The following is a 23885-nucleotide window of genomic DNA, read 5'->3' on the forward strand; positions in this document are numbered from 1 at the left end:
ATTCTGTTAATCAGTATCACAAATGGGACAAGTTTATCCATAAACACCTTGCTTATAATGCAATACGAGCTTCCAGAATACACCTTAAACAGTCCAAGTGCAGTAGCTTTCATAATCAGTATTGCCAATAGAAAAATATGCGTTGAAAACTGGGTTTTCTTGAACAAAGTTGACCCCACAGCCTTCTAAAGATGCACACCCAAAACACAGTAGGCAACATACATCCAACCTGATGGCTCAAATCTTTCCAAAATAGTTTGAGTTATTTTCTCACACTGAACATACATTCAAAAAGTGACACTCTAATAACCAGCTTTTGGGGGGGGGGGGGGGGGATACACAACCTTTTAAAAAAAAAAAAAAAAAAAAAAAAAGTCCTCTTCTTCCTTCCATTCCTCAGCCACACATATATCTTTCCTGCTTGAAAGGGAAAGCTGGAGACCTGTTACAGGAAACTCTTGTTTAAACAGCACCCAAGTATCCGGAATTCTCTATTAATCGGCAAAATTCATACTCCGAAAACAACACCTCAATAACCAGAAATGTTGCCAAGTCAGAGTCTCCCGCAGTGGCAGAGTTAGTCAGTGGGGGTAGTTCTCCAAACTGCCACTACTTGGCTTCTTGGTGCTGTCGTAAGTCCGAACACCTCAATAACAGGATTCTGACTCTCCCGTGCTGCCGGGAGTACCCAATTACTGTACACTGCACATTTCTTGATTTAATTTATTTTTGTGTTAAAAATAGCCTCGGTAGTTAACCCTCTCCGTCATCTGGCATTTTAATCAACTGGCAACGTCCCGGTCCCGGATACCAAAGAGTTTCCTGTACATTACTTCTGCTACTCTACAATTTGTTGCCACATCTGGTCGGGCCATTAATGTCTCCCCCTCAGATTTCTTTCCCTCCATATGGGGTAGGCATCTGGCTTCTAATTGATGTCTCTAACAGCAGGAAGGTTGAAATTAGGAACTCAAGTGTGAGCAATATCGAGAGCATCAACTCTTGCGCAGCAGAGTCACGTAATGCAACAAATTAGTCCGAGCTCCCCTCGAGTGCCTCATGGTTAAGGGCACAACTAGCTGGTACATCAAGCTATACAGACCAGAAGGTTCTGGGTTTAATAACTGGTCAGTGTGGAGATCGCTGATCAAAGCTATAACAGCAAACAGAGCAGCACACCTGGCCTCTGTGCCTCTTAAGGGGGGGAAACTAGGGAGTCCATTCTCCCAATCATTACCTAGTGATATATATTGGAAAGTACATGTGTGGACATGGGCTGAGCAGGATCAAGATTGGCCATAGTGACTTTATAGGATCGAAATAACCCACCAACATTCACTAGTGAACAACCACTTGCCCGAGGTTCTGGAGAGCCATCAGCTCCGGTGGAATTGCATCCAAGCAACAGCACTTTAAAGGACTGGGAGAAAAATAGACTATCCTGTCTGCAAAACCTCCAAAAGAACCAAACTTTCTTCCACTGGGATATCACGGTAACTTCACCTTACTATGCAGCTGAACATCAGTGTGTTCCATTAATTTGCCAGTTGCTAAATCAGAGAGAAAGCAGGTCATAGTATGTTTCTTTTGAAGATCTAACCATTGAAATAACTGATCAATCCTAAAGATCCCTTCAGTTCTCTCAACATTTTGTTTAGATGGCAATATAATTGCAGGAACATCGGGTATAAATTCGTCAATTTAAATCCTTCCATCTTGACTCCAGTAAGCCCTTCAGGCCAATTTAATTAATGCCCATGTTAATCATTAAAACAAAAATATTGTTGAACAAATCTAGATTTTCAACCATTTTTACCTATACTGAAGGATTCTGGATGCGGAGACTTCACTCGGTCTTAAAAAAAAGGGTAGGGCAGCATTGTGGTGTGGAGCATTAACAAACCAATGTGGAGCAGGAACGGATGCAAAATTTAAGTCCTCACAGAATCACAGAAACCCCACAGTGCAGATAGAGGCCATTTCGGCCCATCGAGCCTGCACCGACACATATCCCACCCGATCCCCGTAACCCCACGTATTTAATCCCCCTAACACTAAGGGTCAATTTATCATAGCCAATCAACCTTAACCCGCACATCTTTGGATGTCCTGCTTCATCCCATTCTGGATATGATCCACCTTGATCAGGAAGAGGCTGAGCAGATGCTGAAAGTTTTTTTTAAATCTAGTGAAGTGTTCTCATCTGTGACCTCTGTTGTAAAATGTGTAGGTGTTGTAACTAAGTGATCAAATAATCAGTCTCAGCTATGAGGCCCTTTCTATTAGAATAGCTCGACCAACACACCGGCTCAGCTCAAAGCATGAAACTTGGTCTTTTGTCAGGGCAACAGAATATTTATGATGCCTCTTAATTCCACTTCTGTTGAGCAAGAAAAAAAAGGTTATTTAACTGGGGCTCCAATGTAGAATTAAAATCAGGAGGACACATCCAAAAATCAGTAAGTCTCAATGAAGAGATCAAGAAACTTCTGCTCCTTACCAGTGCAGTGGGAATGTGCCATTTATGACTAAATAATTCCTTTAAAAGGGTGTTGCATAAGGAGATCAAATGATGCAATTCATCCCTGTACTTTCCAGTCACATTTAACCTAATGAATGTCGCTGCACTGGTTGCATGGATACGAGACGAAACCGATTTTGGTATTCTCAGCACAGTTGGGAAGGAAAAGAACTTTATAGCACAAAAATTCCCACACTCGGCCCAAATTGGTAATGCTACTCAAAGGCCTCAAATGTGACTGCTGCGAGAAATATGAAATTCATACAGATTCAGTAAAGGGTTCCTTTCTGATGTTGAAGCAGAGCAAGGGAAACTTGAAGCTGCATTTGGCAATGCTACACCTGACCGGAAATGCCAAAAACTGAACGAGTATCCAAAGTGGAACAATGTGATATTTCCCAGCCGAACACCCCTCTCCGAGAGAACTAGACTACAACTGAAGAGTCAAAAAGAAAGTTTAACAAGAGTGTGAGTTAGAGACAGATTAAACAATTTGGGCTGAGTCTACAATAGTGTTATATGCAGTCTTGAAGACTATTTAATATAAAATGTGGAGCAGTAAATGATGCATCATAAACTTGTCGCAACAGTCAGGCAAAAAAGGGATTAACAAACTCGTCACATACTAAATTATTTAAGAAGTTATAACAACCTGAAACGTGGGAAAGAAGTGAAAACATAAAGAAATATATTCATGCAGGGTTCAGGCTATCCCAACATACTGGCCGTTTCAATATCATACCAACTTGGTCCTGCAACAGTGGGTTATACTTAATTCTTTACACCGCCAAGAAGGAGGCAGAGCTCCTTGAATACGCGCGTACCAAGAGCGATTTACTAGCTTTCTGTACAGCCCCAGACGTATTGTACATCAGGCACGCAATCTATACTTCAAAAGTACATTAACTATTACAATATAATTGAAGATACTTTCCATAGAAATGCACATGAATGGATTTGGCCCTTGAGGATGCAGACCAACAGGAGATATTTTGGTCAGTTTAGCCGAGTCGAATAGCTATCGCGTGTTCCTAAAAATTCTTGAATTTTACACCTGCTACTGCTGGTTGGCAGCAGAGGATCGAAATACCAGTGAACAAGGCACAGATTAGCCTTGAGCTGCAACAAGAAACCATCAGCTAATCATGGTTTCTACTGAAGGCCCATTCCCTCCACAAAAACAAAATCACGATTAATATATTGAAAAGTATCACTGGTTTTGTAATTAATTAGCATCACCATTGACAATGACTTACCAGAGTTCATTTTCAGACAAGTTTTTGGTACTTGCAAACACAGACATTCCTTATGCACCAGTCAGCATAGTAGCTGGAGATGTTATCAAAGCATAAAAGTTAGATGTTCAAGGCAGTAAAATGAACAGCGTCACCCAGTATGACCAGAACTCAAACTGTTCACAAAATCACAAACTGCTGCAGCTGTTATTTCGTATTAGCATTTAACAGAGATCCAGTACTATGAGTAGAACATGGACCAAAAATAGCTTGTGAAAACTATTCATAACTCAAATACTTGAATACGACAGTTTATTCCTCTTTATTCAAGTTACGAAGCATTTAAATTTTTTAGCCCAAGTTCTCATTTTCCGACAGGTCTTCTGTTTTGCTCAACCGAGGAGTCCCTTCTAACGTGGTTGACACGGCCCTTGACCGTGTCCGTTCTATTTTCCCGTACTGCTGCTCTCACCCCTTCCCCTCCCAGAACCACGATAGGGTTCCCCTTGTCCTCACCTTTCACACCACCAGCCTCCACATTTAACTGATCATCCTCCACCATTTCCGCCACCTCCAGCGTGATCCCACCACCTAACATATCTTCCCCCTCCCCTTTCAGCATTCCAAAGGGACCGCTCCCTCCGCGACACCCTGGTCCACCCCTCCATCACCCCAACACCTCTTCTCCCAGCACCTTCACGTGCAAGTGCAGGAGATGCAACACATGCCCTTTTACCTCCTCCCTTCCCACTGTCCAGGGCCCCAGGTGAAAGTGATTTACTTGTACTACTTGCAATTTAGTATACTGTATTCACTGCTCATGATGCAGTCTCCTCTACATTGGGGAGACCAAACGCAGATTGGGTGGCCGCTTTGCGGAACACCTCCGTTCAGTCCATACGGGTGACCTTGAGCTTCTGGTCACCTGTCTTTTTAATTCTCCGCTCCACTCCCACTGACCTGTCCGTCCTCTGCCTCTTACACTGTTCCAATGAGGCTCAACGTAAGCTCGAGGAACAGCGCCTCATCTTATGATTAAGCATTTTACAGCCTTCTGGAGTGCAACAATTTCAGACCATAACCTCTGCCCATCATTTTTTTGCTCTCACATGGCAGCTGTCAATCATTCTGCCATTGCAATTTACACTTTTGTTTCTTAACTTGTCCCATTACCATCTCCTTTTGCCCTGCACCATCATCCCTTTTGTCTCTCAATCTCTCCTGCCTTCCATCCCATCAGACTTTCCTTTTTGTTCTTTCCTCTCCTCCCCCCTTCCCTGCCTCTACACTTGCTTAAGAAACTGTTCCACCTCCAACATTTTCCAGTTGTGACAGTGTCATCGACCTGAAACGTTAACTGTTTCTCTCCACAGATACTGCATGACCGAGTATTTCCAGCATTTTCTATTTCTAATTTTGCTCTCATGTTTTAATTCAAACATTTTTAGCAATAAAAAAAATGGCACAATCAGGAGATTATACAAAATTATAAACTAACTTCCCATGTAATCTCCAGCTGTGCCTATTATGCAGTTGTTCTACTGTTAAGAGCTCAGTTCAGCTAGATCGAGTAACCTAATACGGATGATCAGCTCTCATTGGTGTTACGCCATTTTAACACAGCAACAGCCACAAAAACACAAGAAAAGCCTGGAATGAGAAGTCATTTGACTCGGAGCTCACCTCTCACCTTCAAGTGCTTAACTGACCCATTATGGCATCTCAATGGCCTGGAATTTGCATCAAGGATAACCGTTAGGCCATCAGCGCTCAGTTATTATGGAGTAAATTGTACAGCAATTTCCACCGACCGCACATGCGCTGTTAAACGCGGAAATTGCTATCAGAGTTGCCCTGCTCCTTCACAAGCTTTGCTCCACCGGTATCTCGCCGAGAGATTCAGCATTAAAATCCATGCAAGGGTGTGAAGTTGCTGTACTTGCCCACTAGATAACCACTAAACATGCCAGGAGAGTGTTAGGGCTTGTCCATTCAAGTATAAGTGAATTTTTAAACAGTGATAAGTCTTAATTACTGCCAAACAACCCTGACACTGAAAATTTAATTTTACAACTGTGGCATCTCATTCCTTCAGAATTTAGTTATTGTTGGAGATGGTTTTAAAAAATTGAAAATTAATTGACTTATCTCTCTCTGAATCCCATCTTTCCCTCGCTATTTTCCTTTCTGCACATGATTTTACAATGAAGTAAATATTCTGATATATACTTCCTGGTTTAGACTGGGTCTCATGGAGAATTCTTCAATCTGATTGGTTGAGAAAACACACTGATTCTTGTCCTGCTCACACTTGCCACAGATCCCCTCCAGAGGGTGCCACGCTGCATCAGACACCCAATGACATCAAGTGCCGCTCAAAAGTCAATGTAAAGTCTGTGGGCAGCTGCAAGTGTGATCAAGAGAAAGCCCCATTCCTTCGCCACTGACCACAAATTCTGGGTCATTGTATTTTGAATAACCCCATTGCTTTTATCGCTAGTAACTTGCTTGGTAGATTATTCCAATTATGTGTTACAAGTGCATAGTTTTTTATTAACAATTTTTTTTTTAAATTACAAGTTCAATTTATTTCCACTAGCATTCATGGCAATACTGTGACAATCTAGGTTTTCCTTATCTACACCATTTAATATACTTCAATCAGATGCCTCAACAACTTTCCTTTCTAATCTGGTCATAGCTCATTCATTTTAGGTTCAGTCTTATTGCTCCTCTCTGTACCCATTCAAATGCAAGTAGCATGTTGAGCAAAAGTGAATTCAGTATTCTAGGTGCACTGTAACTAGTATGAAATGAAGTTGAAATCCCTGTGAACTTTATTTTACTGTTCCAGCAATACATCCTGGTATTGCATGACCCTGCCCCAGCCACCCACCCTCCCTCTCCGCAAATTACTTGAGCACACTATCTGCCTATTCAATTAAATGTCTACAACAACTGCTAAATACCATAATGTGTTCATTCTATTAGTCTTCAACCTGCGTTTGAACTCCTCACATTGATCAGCAAATTTAATTTGCCACCTCCAGGTTTTCATTCATCTTGTCAGTCTTTAAACGAAGAGTGACGATAGTGGCCAGCTCCTTTTAAGGTAACTTGTGTGTTAGGGCTTCGCACCAGCTGCTTTCATACTTCAGCCAAAGCAGAGCGTCATAAATGTGAGACCACTTTCATTGCACTAATGTACATTTGCCCATTTCAAACCACTGTTGCAGATAGAAAAATGAAACATCTATTCTAATGTTGTATAAAAGCATTGCAAGTGCCTTGCAAACTATTTCAAATGGATAACCAGGAAATATACCACATACCATATTGATTTTTTAAAAACTTGGGTAATTATCACTTGGGGTTCCAATTCTGGGTTACTAACAGCTAATCAACTCCTTGTACTTGGCCGGGAATCCCCGTCGCCTCTCTCCGCTCCATTTGCTCTCCTGTGCTACCTAACCCCCACATCCCTTCTCCCATCCCTATGCTCGCACTGCCCACACTGTGGTACAACAAGCACTTGAAATAAGAAATACTGGCGCAACAGGTCCATGAAGAGCAGAAAGGCCCCCCAAAAATTGTTAAATGGCTGATACCGAAGAAAAGATAATGCACAGGGTAGGGTGGGAAGCTTGGTAGTGTCAGAAGCAGCAATAACCAAGGCAGAGTGGAGATTAACTGGGTATAGGAGGCAAGATCGACAGGACAGCAGTGCAGGGCCAAAAGCAGCAGGGGAAGGCCAGTAGAGGCCACTGTGACCGGTGGTGTGACTGACAGGAGTGGGACAAGAGCCAGGGATGTTGTGGGGGGGGGCCCTAAGGCCAAGGTTAGGAGCAGCAGTGCGCGGTCAGAAGCAGCCAAGGGGGTGCTAGAGACAACATCAGCACAGCAGAGAGAGCAAGGCCAGAAGCTGCAGGGCAATGCCGGGAAAGGGCAGGAGACCACCTGTATGCAAGGGGGTCAAATGTCAAGGAAAGGTTTTGGGTGGTGAAATACGAAATTAAATGAATTAAAAATTAAACTTACCCCCCAAAAATGACAGGCAGACGTGGGCAACTCACCACAGCGCCAGCTAATATTGGGAAAACTGAAAGGTAATCAAAGGTTAAGCATAAAGATAATTTAAGCGGGTGTTACAGCTTTGCCCATTAAAAGCTGGCGTGATTTCAGGCATTACACCAAAAGGCATGCTGAACTGTATACATCTAGAACTTATCAAAAATGTTATGTGCTTTTGCATCAATAAAACCTTACCTGTTAGGGATATTTTTGACAAGGGCTGGGACGCTGAGCTGAATTTGGATTTTGTATTAAGTAGCAGGAGAAGAAACTAAGAGACAAGAGTGTCTGTCCTCACTACTATTTGAATTATTGTAAAGAAAAACCGTGATGAAATTCAGAAGCAAACTAAACCTGAGAGAAACAAGAAGGGAACTGATGAGTTGATGGGATGGCTGGGGTGGAAGAAGAGGAAATCAGGCAGAGTTTGAGGGGACCTTTGCCCTCCCGCCAACTGCTCTTAAAAATGTCTTGGAAAAAAATTGCATGAGCCAAGCAGCTGCAGGAAGATTGCAATGAATATATTTACCTTTAATAACAGGTAGAGCAGCGACATACTAGACACAAAATGTGCACAGGATATAGCCTTGGTATATAGCATTGCTCACAGTACGTTGAACAATGTTGATGCACCATTTTTGCATTCATTGCTCAACCAGCATGACCAAATGTAGCTTCAATGGCCATTTATTGCATCGCTGTTTGTGGGACCTTGCTGTGCTCAAATTGCCTGTCGCATTTGTCTACTAAATGCGATTACTTTTCAACAGCTATTTACAGTATATGTAACTTCACAGGGACCAGAGCAATACAAATATTCAGTCCACCCACTGAACTTTTACAAAAAGACATTGTTGTATCAGTGTCATTCTGACAATGATTCATAAATGTTACCAGTGGAAGTTCAGCTTTCAAAATCAAAACAACTGCCACACGACAAATTGACAACCGACTATTACTTGCTTATGTGGCCTAAAATTATTGAGTTATAGTTCAAGCTTCCATCAAACTATATAAACGCACTGTGAACAAAATAGTAAATTAAGTACCATTCAATCCAGCCATTTAAAATGTCAATTTATCATTCTTAAAATTCACAAGCCTCCCCACCCAACCCATGTTTAATCACAGAAATCCCACAGTGCAGATAGAGGCCATTTCGGCCCATCGAGCCTGCACCGACATATACCCCACCCGATCCCCGTAACCCCATGTATTTAATCCCCCTAACACTAAGGGTCAATTTATCACAGCCAATCAACCTAACCCGCACATCTTTGGACTGTGGGAGGAAACCAGAGCACCCGGAGGAAACCCACGCAAACACGGGGAGAATGTCTGTGTGGAGTTTGCACAGTCACCCGAGGCCGGATTCGAACCCGGGTCCCTGGCGCTGTGAGGCAACAGTGCTAACCACTATGCCACCAATCTTGAAAGATGCATCTTCCAGAAACAAACGTAAACAAATGACGTGAATACACCTCATTTTCTAATAGCCATAAACATAGAAAATATCAATCTGACCGAGGCTTAAAGATGAAGCACAGACAGAAGAGAAAATAGCAACTACTGCCACTTTTGCATCAATGCAAGTGTGTTTTTGGGTGCTTGCAATGCAAAAATGAGTACAATTAAGAAAACTACCAAGCACGCATAGGCAGCGAGGTTTGAGACCCTCTCCAGGATGCAGTCTTGCAGCAGTTTGAATTGGCGCTGGAGTACAGTATAACTCCAGCCAACGAACTGAAACAACCTGGCAAAAAACCATTAGATCAAGCACCTACTGCACTAATGGCTTAGTACACAGTACCATCTCAGAGCACAAGATGTCAATACTCTGATGAGATGTTTTAGAATCTAGCGTCTTAACAGTTTTGCTATACTGCAAGACAGCTTGCCGTGCTACGAAGTGTTGGAGACTGAGATGGAATCAAAACTTATGACATACCAACCACTCAATATATAATGCGCTGTAAGGAACCAGGTTCATTAGGGATATCTTCATTTTATTTCTCCAGAACTGGCAGTAATGTACTGGCAGTGATAGATAACATGCTCCCAGAATTGAATTTAACTTCACAAAAATTCACTTGTTTTTAAAAATAAAAACAAGAGTAGCATTAGGATTTATTTAATTTAATTACTCAGGATATTTTTTAGCATATATATTATCCACTCTTCTACAGGAGAAATCCTGCATCGGTTTATCGACTCAGATGCACGAGTATTGTACAGCTTGTGTACGCGCTTATACACGAATTCAAAGTGAAAATTTTATATTTATTTAATTAAAAAAAAAAATTTTTTTTTTTTTTTAATAAAACTGTTGTACACAGCATCTAAGCAATTAAAAAACTCAAAACCCTTTAGATACTGAAAGCAAACAGAATATGTTGGTTGTTATTTTATGCAAATTTTCCATGAAAAATATACTGTGGCACCAGACACTGAAAACTGCAAGTCAACTAGAAGACAAGTTACTGTTACGTCCTCTCAGAAAATCTATTAAAATATAACTGAATTTTTAGTATTGTGATGGCTAATCAAAACAGGATGTTGCTTTGTTTACAGAATTATCAAATCCTTTTTAAAATAAACTACAATTTACTAGTACACAAACCTTCAGCTCAGCTGATGTATAAAAAAAATTACAACAGGCCGTCAAAAGACAAGCTCCTGCAAAACATAAAAGGTAAATGGGAAAGACCTTTAAGTCTATTTACTGCTGTAATCTTTCCAAAGCTCAATTTTAAGTTTAATCACTAACTGTCCCAAAATATCCCAGCGATGGCACCACCAAAACAAATGCCATATGACTATCAGATTTAGATGACCCATGTTGCAGCACAGACCAGAGAAGGCAAACACAAACGGAATACCTGCAACACTTGACTACAGCATTCAGTAGCATACCAGTCAGTCTTCCTCAAAGCAGAAAACAAATCCCATCTAATGAAGCAAATTAGCAAACAGATGAAAGCTATTTAAACTGAAGAGGCTGGGGGAAGCAAGCTGCAGACACTGATGCGAGCCAACAGGAAGTTACAAAAGTTTGGTATTTTGTGGAATAAATAAATTAACCTTACTTGGTGCGCTGTCGCTTGAATACGCAACCAAATACACTGGCTGAATGGATGCAAGCATCATGGAGAGATTGCCTCAACAGATTGATTGGTCGTCACCCTAGAAACAGAGTCTCTCCAGAAGACTGCAACAGCTGCAGGGTAAGCCACACGTGCTGGGCCCAGCTCCGAGCTCAGAAGGTTCATTGTCTCATGCATCAATTATTGAGAGGCACTCGCTCACTAGCAGTAAGGAGACACTGCCCGGTCTCCTCACCCAAACACTCAAAAAAGTGCTTCAATTAGAACTTCTGCTGAAATCGAACAAGTTTCTTTCATATAATGTCCAAGTTCTGAACTGCAAACTAATAAATGGCACACAGGTGGAAATGTTTGGCGTGGCTGTTATTTTATGTATTGCTACCAAATTACTCAGTTTCCTGTTGCATTTAGCCCCCAGGTTACAAGTCTTTATACAGCTACATCTGGGATCATGCTACTCCTTTCCCCACCACACACAAAAATGCTCAAAACTCTTTATGACTACATTTCAACACCAAATACTATTGCAATATTCCAATCAAGTGTTACTCATTGAGAGGAAACATCACAAAGCACAAGAAAAACCACCATCCTGCCTAGCTTCTATGGGAGTGACGGAGTAGACTAGCTTGTCCTATGAGGATGCCCTTCAATACAGAATCACAAGATTGAGAGGTACCTAGAGAGAAAATACATACCGCTATATATTTACTGTTTAAAATGATACAAAAAGATACACAGGGATGACAATAGTCTGATATTTTCAGCTTAGTGTTTATCATAGCACAATGAGTGATAAAAGCAGGAATTTAGAAGCTACATCTTTGTGGCCCACTTGGGTGCACATCAAAGCCTCAAGAGCCATGGATAAAAATTCATATTCCTATTCGCGTACATACATCAAGCTGCAGATATTAACATCTTCAGGTTTCAATGTAGAATTTGTTGGCCAATGAGGAACAACCATTTGCCAACCCACAGAAACATAAAATTCAAACCGATCCGATCAAACCAAAATTTAAGCATAAATAGAATTGTCAAGACCATGTGAGCCATAGCTTGAACATCTCGGGATTACTTGGAGGGAAAGTGAACGCCTTTTCTTGCATTGCACAAGAACCCAATGGTGGGGTTCCAATAACCTTGATTGCACAGATTAAAATTTGTGCCTTCCAATATCTCCACAAGTAGGATCCCAGGTTACTATTTAACATTGCAGTAATCTAATTGCAGAGATTCATTCAAGATTATTAAACCACAAGAACACAACTCATGTCGCTTTGTACAGTGATGACACTGCCATTTTACCACTGGAGCCTGGGTTCAAGCCCAACCAAGACAGGTGTGAGAAGAGTCTCTTCTGTCTGCTAGCTGAAGGAGTCCAGTGAAATGAGTTTGGGAGCAGTTTCAATTCAGTTCCTAGTGGCTGTATACTGACAGCACAAAACAGTCCCTAATTCAGCATTACAGGTAGACTATCCTTTATCCGCACTTCCGAAAACTGAAAACCTCAAGTTTTTTCATGGAGCATAAGTCGTGCGCACGACATGACCCGAGTGGCCCCAAACATGACAGGAGTGGTCCGGCAGCTCTGCCTTTCCCTGTGAGCAGGGCAGAGGGTCAGAGTTCCCTCCTGGGTAGCAGATTGCAAGCCGAGCAGTGTGGAGGGGGTCCCGGGAGAGTGAACCCAACAATACAGCGGCCCGTCCGACAGTCTTTTCTTCTCCCTCCCACCCCCACCACCCCCCCCCACCCTGCAGCCTGATTTGCAGGCCAGCTTAGGTGTAGGAGTCAGCCGATATCCGGCTTTCCCACAACTGGCGGCGGCAGTCGAACCCCAGGCCCCCGCCAAGTCAAGGAATTCAGATACGGAGCAGGGGGAGCCGGAAACCTCAATCTAACGGCAGAAATCAGCAGCCGTTTTGTTAGGTTTTTTTTCTTCCCCTAGCATTTTTTTAAAAAAAAGTCAGGCTGTGTAAAGAGTCTCTGTAGCTTAGCAACAGCTTCAGAGACACTTCCAAGGCAGGGCCCGAGTGTTTACAAGCTGTTAGTGTTTGTTGCCAGATCGAGATGAAAACCTTCTGAAATCCGAAAAATTCCAAAAACCGAAACACAGCTGGTCAAGGTTTTCAGATAAAGGATAGTCTACCTGGACTTGGTAGTCTCACTCAGGAGGCCACAGGAAGCTGGTGTGGGAAACAGCAAATAAGATGTCAGTGGTGCAGCAAGGAGTGCTTTTCTGATGCTGGAGCCAAACACACTCTTGGGCCAGAGGAAAGAGAATACTACTCTGCCTCAGGCGGTGCTGCACTCGACTTGACAGTGCTTCAGATTTACTATTGATGACTGGGAAACTAGTCTGTCATGAGGATACTCAATGGGCAAGCCAGAACCCACAATTTAGACCACTAAAAATTGTGCGAAACAGCTATAAGTGCAATGAGTCAAGTATGAAACCTGGGTGCGCAGTGAAGGGTTGACCTTTCACAAAAGAGGAAAAGGTTTCATGTGTGATTATTGGTCATTCATTTGAAGTCTCCAGTTCACCTGTAGGCATTATAAACAAGGCTGAACGTCGATTAAATGCAACTCGAGGGCTTTCTGATTTAAATTACTTTTTAGCCTGTGATGCATCAATAAATCTACATTTAGAAAACTGGACCTTACACCACATTGATGCACTGAAAGGAAGATTAACCAGAAGGAGGGGGGGAAATGGGGAGGAAAGGAGTTATTAAAAGGTGGCGTGATGCATGTTTAAGAATAATGTAGACCTAAGCACCTTGTTTAAAAGCTGCAATCGCAAGCCTAGAGATTAGAATTCCTCCCAACCGTAGGGCAGCAGCAGATAGGTGGAATCAACAGCCCCATTTCAAAAGAAACTAAAGCCAGATTAATTAACTCATTTAAAAAAGGGGCTGCTTAAATGTCTGTTTAAGAACATGAATGAAGATTAAGTAAACAGGATTGAAGGTTTCAAGTGCAGACAATGATAATGAAATCCTTCATGAAACACAATGATGCAATGCGAGGAGGACCACACGTCACTGGAATGCTACTGGTCAGGTTAAATAATGAATTGCAACTTGAATCTAAAATTAGTCTAAAGTTTAGCAATACTGTATTACATTAGGTCTTCAAGCAGAAACTTAACAGAAATCCAACTTCTTGTGGCTATTCTGCCCTAAATAAATTGGGTGGAGCCCATGATGGTGGAAAGAACATTGTCAGTGTAGGAGCTGGCTCAGTGGCTGTGTACAATTATTTTCTCTTACATGTCTAAGTCCCACATGCAAATATAATTAATTCTGTTTGTACCAACTCTTGGTAAAAATACTAATGTTAGTCTGAGCTAACAATGATCAAGCTGCTTACTTTCATGTCTCTCCAGAAGATATTGCTCATGTATCTCATAAGCCCCATTAGCAGGGATTAAAGTTAGAAATTCTAAGCAGATAGCGCCACTCAACCACCTTTTCGCAATTAGTCAAGGAGCTACTTCAAAATGCCATCACTATTATGTTTTGGCACTTCAAGACAATAATTCTTCAAAAAATTTAACCAATGTCGGTATATAAATCTCAGCTGTCTTTTGTCTCCGCTGGCCCATTACCATCTCGTCTGGTTTCGAATACCTTTTATTGTCTCTTTTACTTCTTTTGTTCGATCGCAGCCCTGCCTTCGATCTATTTTATTTTATTTCCAGTTTTGAACAAGGGTTTCGACCTGAAACGTCAACTCAAATTTCTCTCCACAGATGCTGCCTGACCTGCTGAGTTTTTCCAGCAATTTCTGTTATTTCGGATTTCCAGCATCTGCAGTATTTTGCTATCGGTACATAAATCGATGGCTGTTCCTTCCATTTTCCTCATCTGAATAGATCATCCAAATTAAAAGACGGTTGAATAACAAAGTTAATCAGCAACCTGCATCTTTATTAGGACGTGTACAGGTGTAGTGGGGGTGGAATAATTAAATGCCAGGTTTATTTCAAGTGAAAGAAAATCATGAAAACTCATTGGAAATGAGTTGCTGGTTGCAAAGCACTGCAGAGGCTAGTGTGTGTGTTTTGGCAGTTATGTCATGAGTGGTCTTGTGTAAACACCAGCCTCAATTAATATAAACATTTGATTTCTAAATTTGTCAGGGCATTTCCCCTCCCCCAACCAATTTTTTTTCCCCCCCACTGCACGTGTTAATACCCTACGGAGTGACACGCACAGCAAAATCTTATGAAGCAGTCTGGTGAAAAAGTTAACATTGATTTAAACTGGTTAAAACTTCACCCCCAAAAATTTCAGCAATGGTTTAATCCAGGTATAAACTAACAGGCTAAACAAAATGTGCCATCAGAGAGCAGGCATTCCAGAATATCTTGTTTATCCTGCACTCACATTAGAACCTAACTGAGTACTGTGATAATTATTAACTGCCAACCCACATGCCTCCCACTTCAAATGGCTAGAACAAAAACAGAACTGAACAGGACCAAGCTCACATACGGCAAGTTTCAGTTAAGGAGCTGCATGAAAAGGTCAGCATAAAAAAAGGAAATTGTACACAACAATTTTAAAATGCTCATGCTCGTTTTGAAATCCCTCCATGACCTCGCCTCTCCCCATCGCTAATGTCATCCAGCCCAACAACTCTACGAGATCGCTGCACTCCTCCAATTCTGGCCTTCTGTGCATCCGATTTTCATGGCTCCACCATTGGTGGCCGTGCCTTCAGCTGCCTTGGACCCAAGCTCTGGAATTCCCTCCCGAAACCTCTCCTTTATGATGCTCCTCAACTTCCTGTTCTAATATCTCGTGGCTCACTGTCAAATTTTGACTGGTCACATTCCTGTGAAGCGCCTTGGGATGTTGTGTCAAATTAAAGGCACTACATAAATTCAAGTTTTTGTTGTTACACAAGATGATTGCAGATACATGCAATCTGCCAGCTCCCAATTTTTATTAGCTGCTTAGAACAAAACCAAAGAGAACTATCAATGAAGTCTCTTTGAAGCTACTGCCACGGGTGGCAAGGCCACAAGGGGCTGACGGCAGTAAAGTTAGCCTTTTGCCGCAATTTGTGAGAGCTAGCCAGCAACTATACTGGCAAGAACTTTGCGCACCAGGGAGCGGGTAGATCAAAGATTCGGCCACTTGTCCTGTTCAGTTCCCAATGAGATTGGGTGCCACCCTAGAAAGAAAAAAAGTGTGGTGGGCAGGTTGGTTGGGAAAATAGAAAAACACAGGACATCAGCGTTTAAACAGTAATTCAGCCAACCAAAACTTGTGATCTTCAAACTCACTACAACTGCCTCACCTCCACCCCCTTATCATTCACCCCTCAGGTTAACACTGGTGGATGTTTGCAAACAAGCCTTCCACCCACCCTTTCAGGAGCAAATTCGAACCATGCAAACCCAAGGTAGAAAGACATGGGGATAAATTGCAAAAAAAAAGACAATGCTTTACTACGACTACTACATTCCAGTCTGTCATCTCAGCAGTGACGACGGGATCAAATGAATTCACTCCATTGTTGTCTGTTCTGAACTAGCCTGGCTGCTTCAGACATCTGCAGCCCTTCTGTGATAAGTCACTCTTTACATTCTCTATCCAGTGCTTGGTCTTCCACAACGTCATTTGGTGTTAATGACAACTATTTTGAGAGATCATTTTAAAGTCATTAGTTCTGGCTCTCAATTAAAGAGTTCCCCGAATTGTCCCAAAGAGCTTTTGAAATAATTCACTTTGCCTCAAGTATAGTAGCCACTTGAATGTAGAAACTGATTTGCGGTTGAAACCCTCTGAAATCAAACCGATATTCCATAAATTGTGCGCTAGCAGAGTACGGGCTCACCTATTCGCTGAGACAATGCCAAGTCAAAAAGCATTGTGTGTTCAAGTTTATTCAGTAGTGTTGTGCTATTATTGTTACATTCTGTTACCATCAATATGTTAAGTTAGCTGAGAAAATAAACCCTCTTGTTCTGCACAAAGATATTGTTTATTTGAAGAGGGGTGCACGCATGTGACAGCAATCTCTGAAGGGGGGGGGGGGGCGGTTGAGTTCAGCAAAAGTAGTTTGGGAACATCTGGTCTAGAGGTAAAGCACTGGATGATGTAGCACAAAGCATGGATGATGTAGCACAGAGCAAAAAACTTAACCAGAGGTTTCAGGCCTGATTTTGAATTGTTTGGTCTCAGCATCAGGGTACTGCAGTCGTTATTGCTACCCAGCGATCCCCGTCATAAAGTGAACTTGCATGGATGTGGAGTACAAGCAGGATTGAGTGTCTCATATCATCCATGGTCAACTTGGTCACTGGAAAGCAAAGAAAATCCACGAATATGGGAATTTATAACCCACAGTGCCCCTCCACCACAACTGCTACTACTTTCACCAAGTCAGACATGGTTCAACATTTCGTCCTGTGATTCTATGCAAGACAATACAAGTTGTGTAGGAGTATCTGCGCCTGATGCAATTCACACCCTGTCATAATTATGTCTCGAACTTGAGATGCAGTGTTTTAATCATGTGCCATATCAATTTTGAAACTGCAAAAAGCAAAGCATAAAAAAAGTGAATCACAAACTGAATAAAGTGGACAGTTTACATTCTGTAATCAGTATAGTATTAAAACAAATCTTCACATTCTCAATTTTATATTGGTAGGATTGTCTCACTTTGCAAAGCATTCAAATGCTCTGCTGCTGGGGCAATAATAATGAACCAAGATTGTGCATCTGGTGCATGGAATCCAATTGCCGAGAATAGATTGAGGTTCAAATATACATCAAAAAAAGGTCCATCTCTGGACAAACAGCCAACAGGACAGAAATGAATCTCTTCTTTAATGCAGCATTCCATATCGGAGAAAATCTTTGCCTATTCTGCAGGCCCATCGTGAAATTTGTTTGCTTCTGACCTGCAATGATGCGTGCAAGTTTGATTCATGGGTCTACGATTCTGCCGCTGGGTTAAAGGAGTCAGTTTTAGCAACGTAAATGCTGGGAAACAGCACACAGATGCTGCACTCCGAGTGAACAAAGATATTAATGTTGTCAAATGAGCACATTTTTACACATACTAAAGTTACATTCATCATTAACAGTCTTTAGTACTGCAAATGGTGCACTACAGTTTATTTAATGCCATGCATTATACAAATACACCATATAAAATGCTCAGTATATTTGCCAGCATCTTTTGTTAGAGAATTTCTAGCATGACAAAAAAAATATGCAGGTAACTAACACCTATACTATACTAATCTAACAGACTTTGAAAAGACTACTGAGCTGATTAAATCATGTGTACAACTGTATGCCTGTCAAGTGATTTGTGATTTTAAGTACGTGGCTATCATGAAATCTAATGTTGGTAACGCAAAATATAAAAAATTAATCGACAATTCCTGGTCATTTTAAAAACAAGGTCATTTTTAGCAAGTCTGCTCAGCCACTGGCCTTTGTTAGTTCTGGCAATTTTACATTTGATTTGCTCAGGCAAGACTTTTGCTTATGGGATCGAGCAGCACTAGCGTGAGTCTTGAGCAATGTAAATGCAACTGGAATAGTTCAAACTTCAGTGTTTTACTCCACTTTGGGGAAAAATCACATTCTGCAATTCTGTTCATTCTTTGAAATCCACAAAGCAATTATAGATTTGAAAGAGTTTAATTTCTATGCAGTGCCTATGTACAACTAGGAGCAGCAGGCTTTGCTGTAATGTTACAAGGATTTTAGAAATTAAGTTAAGAGAGTGACTCAAGTGAATCATTTCAGGAATGAGAGCAGGATAATGGGCTTAAATGAAGTTACATGACAATTAGGGCAAAGAACAACCGTTATAGGTCACCAAATTTAAACAAATGGATGCAGTGCAAGGAAAACTTTAAACAGTTAACACATTTGGGCCAAATTAAGGACTTTCACTGGACTAGGTGGTTGGATGCAAGTTATTTTTTATTGAAAATATTTTTTTTTTTTTTTTTTTAATAAAGTAAAGCAAATATCTAGTCTGTTATCACCATTTGATTTCATTTACAAAAGAGAGAGTTTACTGGAGATGTGCAAAGTTCTCCATAGAGAGAAGGCAAAATAATACAACAGAATGGAGGCTATTAAAAGAGTAGACAGTGAAATCCTGTGAAGAGCGAGAAATACTCTATATATTCATGAAAGAGTTGGATATTTCTTAAGGCTGACGTGATCAAGGGATATGGGGAGAAAGCAGGGACAGGGTACTGAATTTGGATGATCAGCCATGATCTCATTAAATGGCGGAGCAGGCTCGAGGGGCCGAATGGCCTACTCCTATCTTCAATGTTTATGTATATTAAATTGAGATTTAATGAACGGAAATAAATGCAACCAAAGATTCCAATAAGCATGCTGACTGCCGGTGGATAGATCAGTGCAGCCTTTGCATCCCTGTAAACAGCATTACTTCAGTCAACAGTGAAAACAGAAAATCGAAGGCTAGCGATGTTTTGTTCGCCAGGTAGTGGTGCTCAAGTCAGTGGTCAACCTTGAGGACAAGTGGTTTATACTGTATTGACATGCACACAGACCACAACAGCAAACTTGTCATATCAGAAGCTCTCTGGGAGAGAAAATGAACTCAAATCTACACCGCACCCACAAGTTAAACTAATATTTTGTTTTTAAAATCCACCCAATATAACTTTAGAATACTGCAACAAATATTTCTTGAATAATCACTACAAATAAAAGTCAAACATTGCTTACCCCACTGCGTTATACTCTGGTTAATTATTATTTTAATCCTCTGGGCTGTTGAAAAACTTGATTAAAATATGTACTGTGCATGAATATTCAGAGCGTTGCAAAGTGAAATATTTTACCTCCCAGGAAAGACAAGGCAAGCAGAACCAGTCTCAGTTTTAGTCTCACGGCAGAATTGAGTGTGGTTCAGGACGAGGTTATCTGAATCACTCAGACAGGAAAACATGGACTTGAGAGCAATCCAACAATGGGGAAAACATTACCAAAGGGCAAATTAACTTTCCGAAAAATAAACTAGCCTATACTCTAGAACTAAATTAATGACCAGCCGGTAAACGGGAATGTTTATTCATGCTCAATTCTTCCCACATAACAAAATATTTTCCTTTATGGGACGAGGGCAAAACCTCAAGGTCTAAACTAGGCATAATTCCTTGCAAGCAATACAACAGATCCATTGTTTAAACCGTTGATGCTTATGTTGATGTTACTTAATTTGTAACACATTCACCATTTCACTTGCATGCAGTGTGTGACCTCTTGTGATAAGTACAGTTTATTTTAATTTTTTTAAAATCCATGTTGCTTTTACCTACTGTATGATCTGTTGTACAGTAGACTCAGTTCTGAGCGGCTTGTATACTGTACCAGGCCCACCACATCCCATGCACACAGACCTCATGCAATCGGATTCAAGTTAAATGTGAAACAGCTGGGACCCACTAAGATGACTTGCCCGAAAAGATGCAGTATTCCCAGGAACCAGTCTCAAGTCCCAGCAGTTAGTTGGCAGTCAATTGCACAAAACCCATGGTCCGGCAAACTGCCTGTACTATGATGGGTCTCTAAAACCAGCTCCAGGGTGCTCGCAGCTAGTTTTGCATTCATTATAGAAAGCTGTTATTAGTAATGAGATTAAAAACCTTTGTTCCTGAGCACTTGGTGGTTTGCAAGTCAGATTCCAAAAACCTGGTGTCCAGGAGCCAGCTACAAACATCCAAGCTCTTTTCCTAGCCCCTTGGCAGATTTCTACACCCGAGGCAAGCTGGGCCTAAGTGTCTGCAGCTCGTTTCTGAAAACCAATTTTAACAGCAGAAATACCAAGAGACAACTCGCAAAAGAATTTAACTTAAAAAGACCAATATGAAAAGCCCTACCAGAAATGCACCGTTCGTTATGTTCAGTATACAATTTCCACAGTATTTGATGAAAAGGAGTATTTAAAATGTGGAAACATTGCTTTTGTGCTATGCAGAGCTACTTCTTTTTACCGAAGCCCAAGCAGGCTTTCATAGTTACAAATTTAATTACAACCGGTGTTAAACCAAAGTAATAGTCCCAGCTGATGCATTTCATTTCTGTCTATATCAAGATGTTGGGGTAGTTTTACTGAAGACTAAACAACAATGTCTAACAAATTACTATCCAGTCAAGTCAAAAAATAGTAGCTGAAACAGATCTGAAGATAGCTCCTGGGCTGGCTGTTCCTGACTGGGCTACCCTGTCTCTGCAACACTTAGTCATCCATTGCCATCCTTACCCCAATCTCCTCTTCCACCCCTGGCTGTAATTGCAGCTGCATTTTCACCCAAACTATAAGTTCAGGCTGGACGTTTAAAACTACCTGTGCAGAGCCCACTGCCCACCCTTGACCCTGCTTTTCACAGCGTGCTTTTTAATGGCCAGAACTCTGCTCAAATTTGCCTTCCCTGAAAAACAGGACTAGGCTGCTCTACTGGACGACACCAAGTCTCGGCTGCTGTGATTCTGCTCAAGTCACTTCAAGTTTTCTGTTAACGTTTTCTAGCCTACAGCCCATCCCCCATCTGCTGAGCTTCTGACTGTCCTTCAGTGCACTGCCAGTTTCGCTGCTTTATTTTGCTAATGTGTGCACAGAAATCCACTTCACTGTGCGCCCTCCTCCCCCCACCACAAAGTGCATTTCTCTGCTGCTTCTGTACCAGAGTGAACTCCGACATCACTGCCATTCTCTAGAGAATGTACTCTTGCTGGGTCATCGATTCCAACATCTAGCCTGCTGCTGTGTCCTCAGTTGGGAATTTTTCATTCTACGCCAAGTTAGCTCTGGAGTGTTCCTACTGGTGACCATCCTGCTTTGATTCCTGCTCCACTACTGCTGAATGACCTTGGCTCTGCCGCAATATTTTCCGTAATATCGCCCGCCTCTGCTAATCTGCTGCTGATAATCTGGCCTATGCTTTTGTTACCTCCAGACTCTATTTCAACGCTGTCCTGACCAGCCTCCCATCTTCCACCCGCCATAAACCTGGGCTCATCAAAAATTCTGCTGCCTGTATCCTGTAACCAAGTACCATTCATCCATCACCCCATGGTCTCACTCCTCCCCATCTCCAACATCCTCCAACCCTCCCCCAACTCTGGTCTCCCACACAACCCCAACTCCCTTCGCTCCAACATTGGTGGTCGTGCCTTCTACTTTATAGGCCTTAGACTCTGGAATTTCCTCAACTTTTGCCTTTCCACCTCTGTCATGTCAGTTGCGGCTCAGTGGGTAGCACTCTCATCTGAGTCAGAAGGTCCTGGGTTCAAGTCTCACTCCAGAGACTGGAGCACAAAAATCTAGGCCAACAGTCCAGTGCAATACTGAGGGGGTGCTGCACTGTCTGAGGTGCTGTCGTTCAGATGAGACGTTAAACCAAGGCCCTGTCTGCCCTCTCAAGTGGATGTAAAAGATCCCAAGGAACTATTTTGAAGAGCAGTGGAGTTATCCCTGGTGTCCTGGCCAATATTTATCCCTCAATCAACATCACAAACAGATTATCTGGTCATAACATTGCCGTTTGTGGCAGCTTGCGGTGCACAAATTGGTTACCACGTTTCCTGTGAACACACTTCTAAAGTGCTTCAATGGCTGTAAAGGTCAAGAAAGGCACTATATAAACCCAAGTCAGTCTTTTTTTCTCAACAAGAACACCCCCCCCACCTCCCTTAAAACCTACATCTTTAGCCAAGCTGCTTCACCTATCCCAGTATCATCTTTGGCTTGGTATTAATTTTTGTCTAATTGTGCTCCTGCATTGTGCCTTGCGATCTTTTCCTACATTAATGGCGTTAACTGCAAGGGGTTGTTGTTGAAACGGGCGACATTCCAAGTACAACACTAAATGTATTATGCAATAGTTCAAATCTGCAAACCAACAGTTGATGCTTTATATTTCCCAGCAACCACTGAAGTATTTGATGCCATACTGTTGTACAACAACCCACACAGCCACTGAATATATCCAATACAACAAAACCAATGTTAATTAAATCCAAGATGGGAAGAAAGACTAATAGATCGCAAGACCAATATTCAGAATGATAACCACCTAAATTATAAACTTTTGGTGCAACAATTCAAAAGGGTTGTTGGAACTTTTTGAATGACAGCTGAGTTTTGAACGGGAAGAGCAGTTTTGTTTCTGCTGCTTAACCCCACCCTTGAGCCGAAAAAACCCATGCAGGATTAAAAGTTACCCAACAATAAGCATCACTGTACAGCCACTCCAGAAATAGCAGTAACTTACAATACGCTGAATATTGACAACACAAAATATATTGGTGATGGGTAGTTCACTGAAAATAAAAGACTCGTCCCAATCAACTCATGTCCCGAACCACAAAGTTGCTACAGGTAGACTATCCTTTATCCGAAAAGCTCGGGACCAGCCGAGTTTCGGATAAAGGAGAATTTCGGATTTCGGAAGGTGGGTCGGCGGGGGGTCGTGCGCACGACTTACGCTGACGCTCAGCGTAAGTCAGTCGGGGTCGGCGCCGGCGGGGTCCGCGGGGGGGTCGGCGGTTGTCGGGGCTGGCGGTTGTCGGGGCTGGCGGAGCCGGCGGGGTCGGGTCGGGGCGGGGGGGGGGGGGGGGTCGGCGGGGTCGGGGGTTGTCGGGGCTGGCGGGGTCGGCGGTTGTCGGGGCCGGCGGGGGGTCGTGCGCACGACTTACCCTTTAACCGAACTTCCGAAACCGGAACCCTCTAAAAACCGAAGGTTTTTTCGTTCGTACGCACGACTTACGCTGAACGAAAAAACCTTTGGTTTTTAGAGGGTTTCGGTTTTCAGAAGTCCGGATAAAGGGTAGTCTACCTGTACTTCCCATAAACGACTGGTCCCATCACATAGCTTCTATTTAAGAGTTGTTTCCACTTAACTATGCAGTGCCCAGAAAAGCTTTTATG

The 23885-nt window shown here is 42.1% G+C and overlaps 1 protein-coding gene across 3 annotated transcripts in view; it reads right to left on the minus strand.

Moving 5' to 3' along the window:
• ptbp3 (polypyrimidine tract binding protein 3) overlaps positions 1–23885 on the minus strand; it is a 105780-nt gene that overhangs the window by 45419 nt on the left and 36476 nt on the right. The window lies entirely within an intron of this gene.

This window comes from Somniosus microcephalus, chromosome 1 (assembly GCF_052327205.1).
Source record: "Somniosus microcephalus isolate GS21.2 chromosome 1, FLI_Smic_1.0, whole genome shotgun sequence".
NCBI lineage: Eukaryota > Metazoa > Chordata > Chondrichthyes > Squaliformes > Somniosidae > Somniosus > Somniosus microcephalus.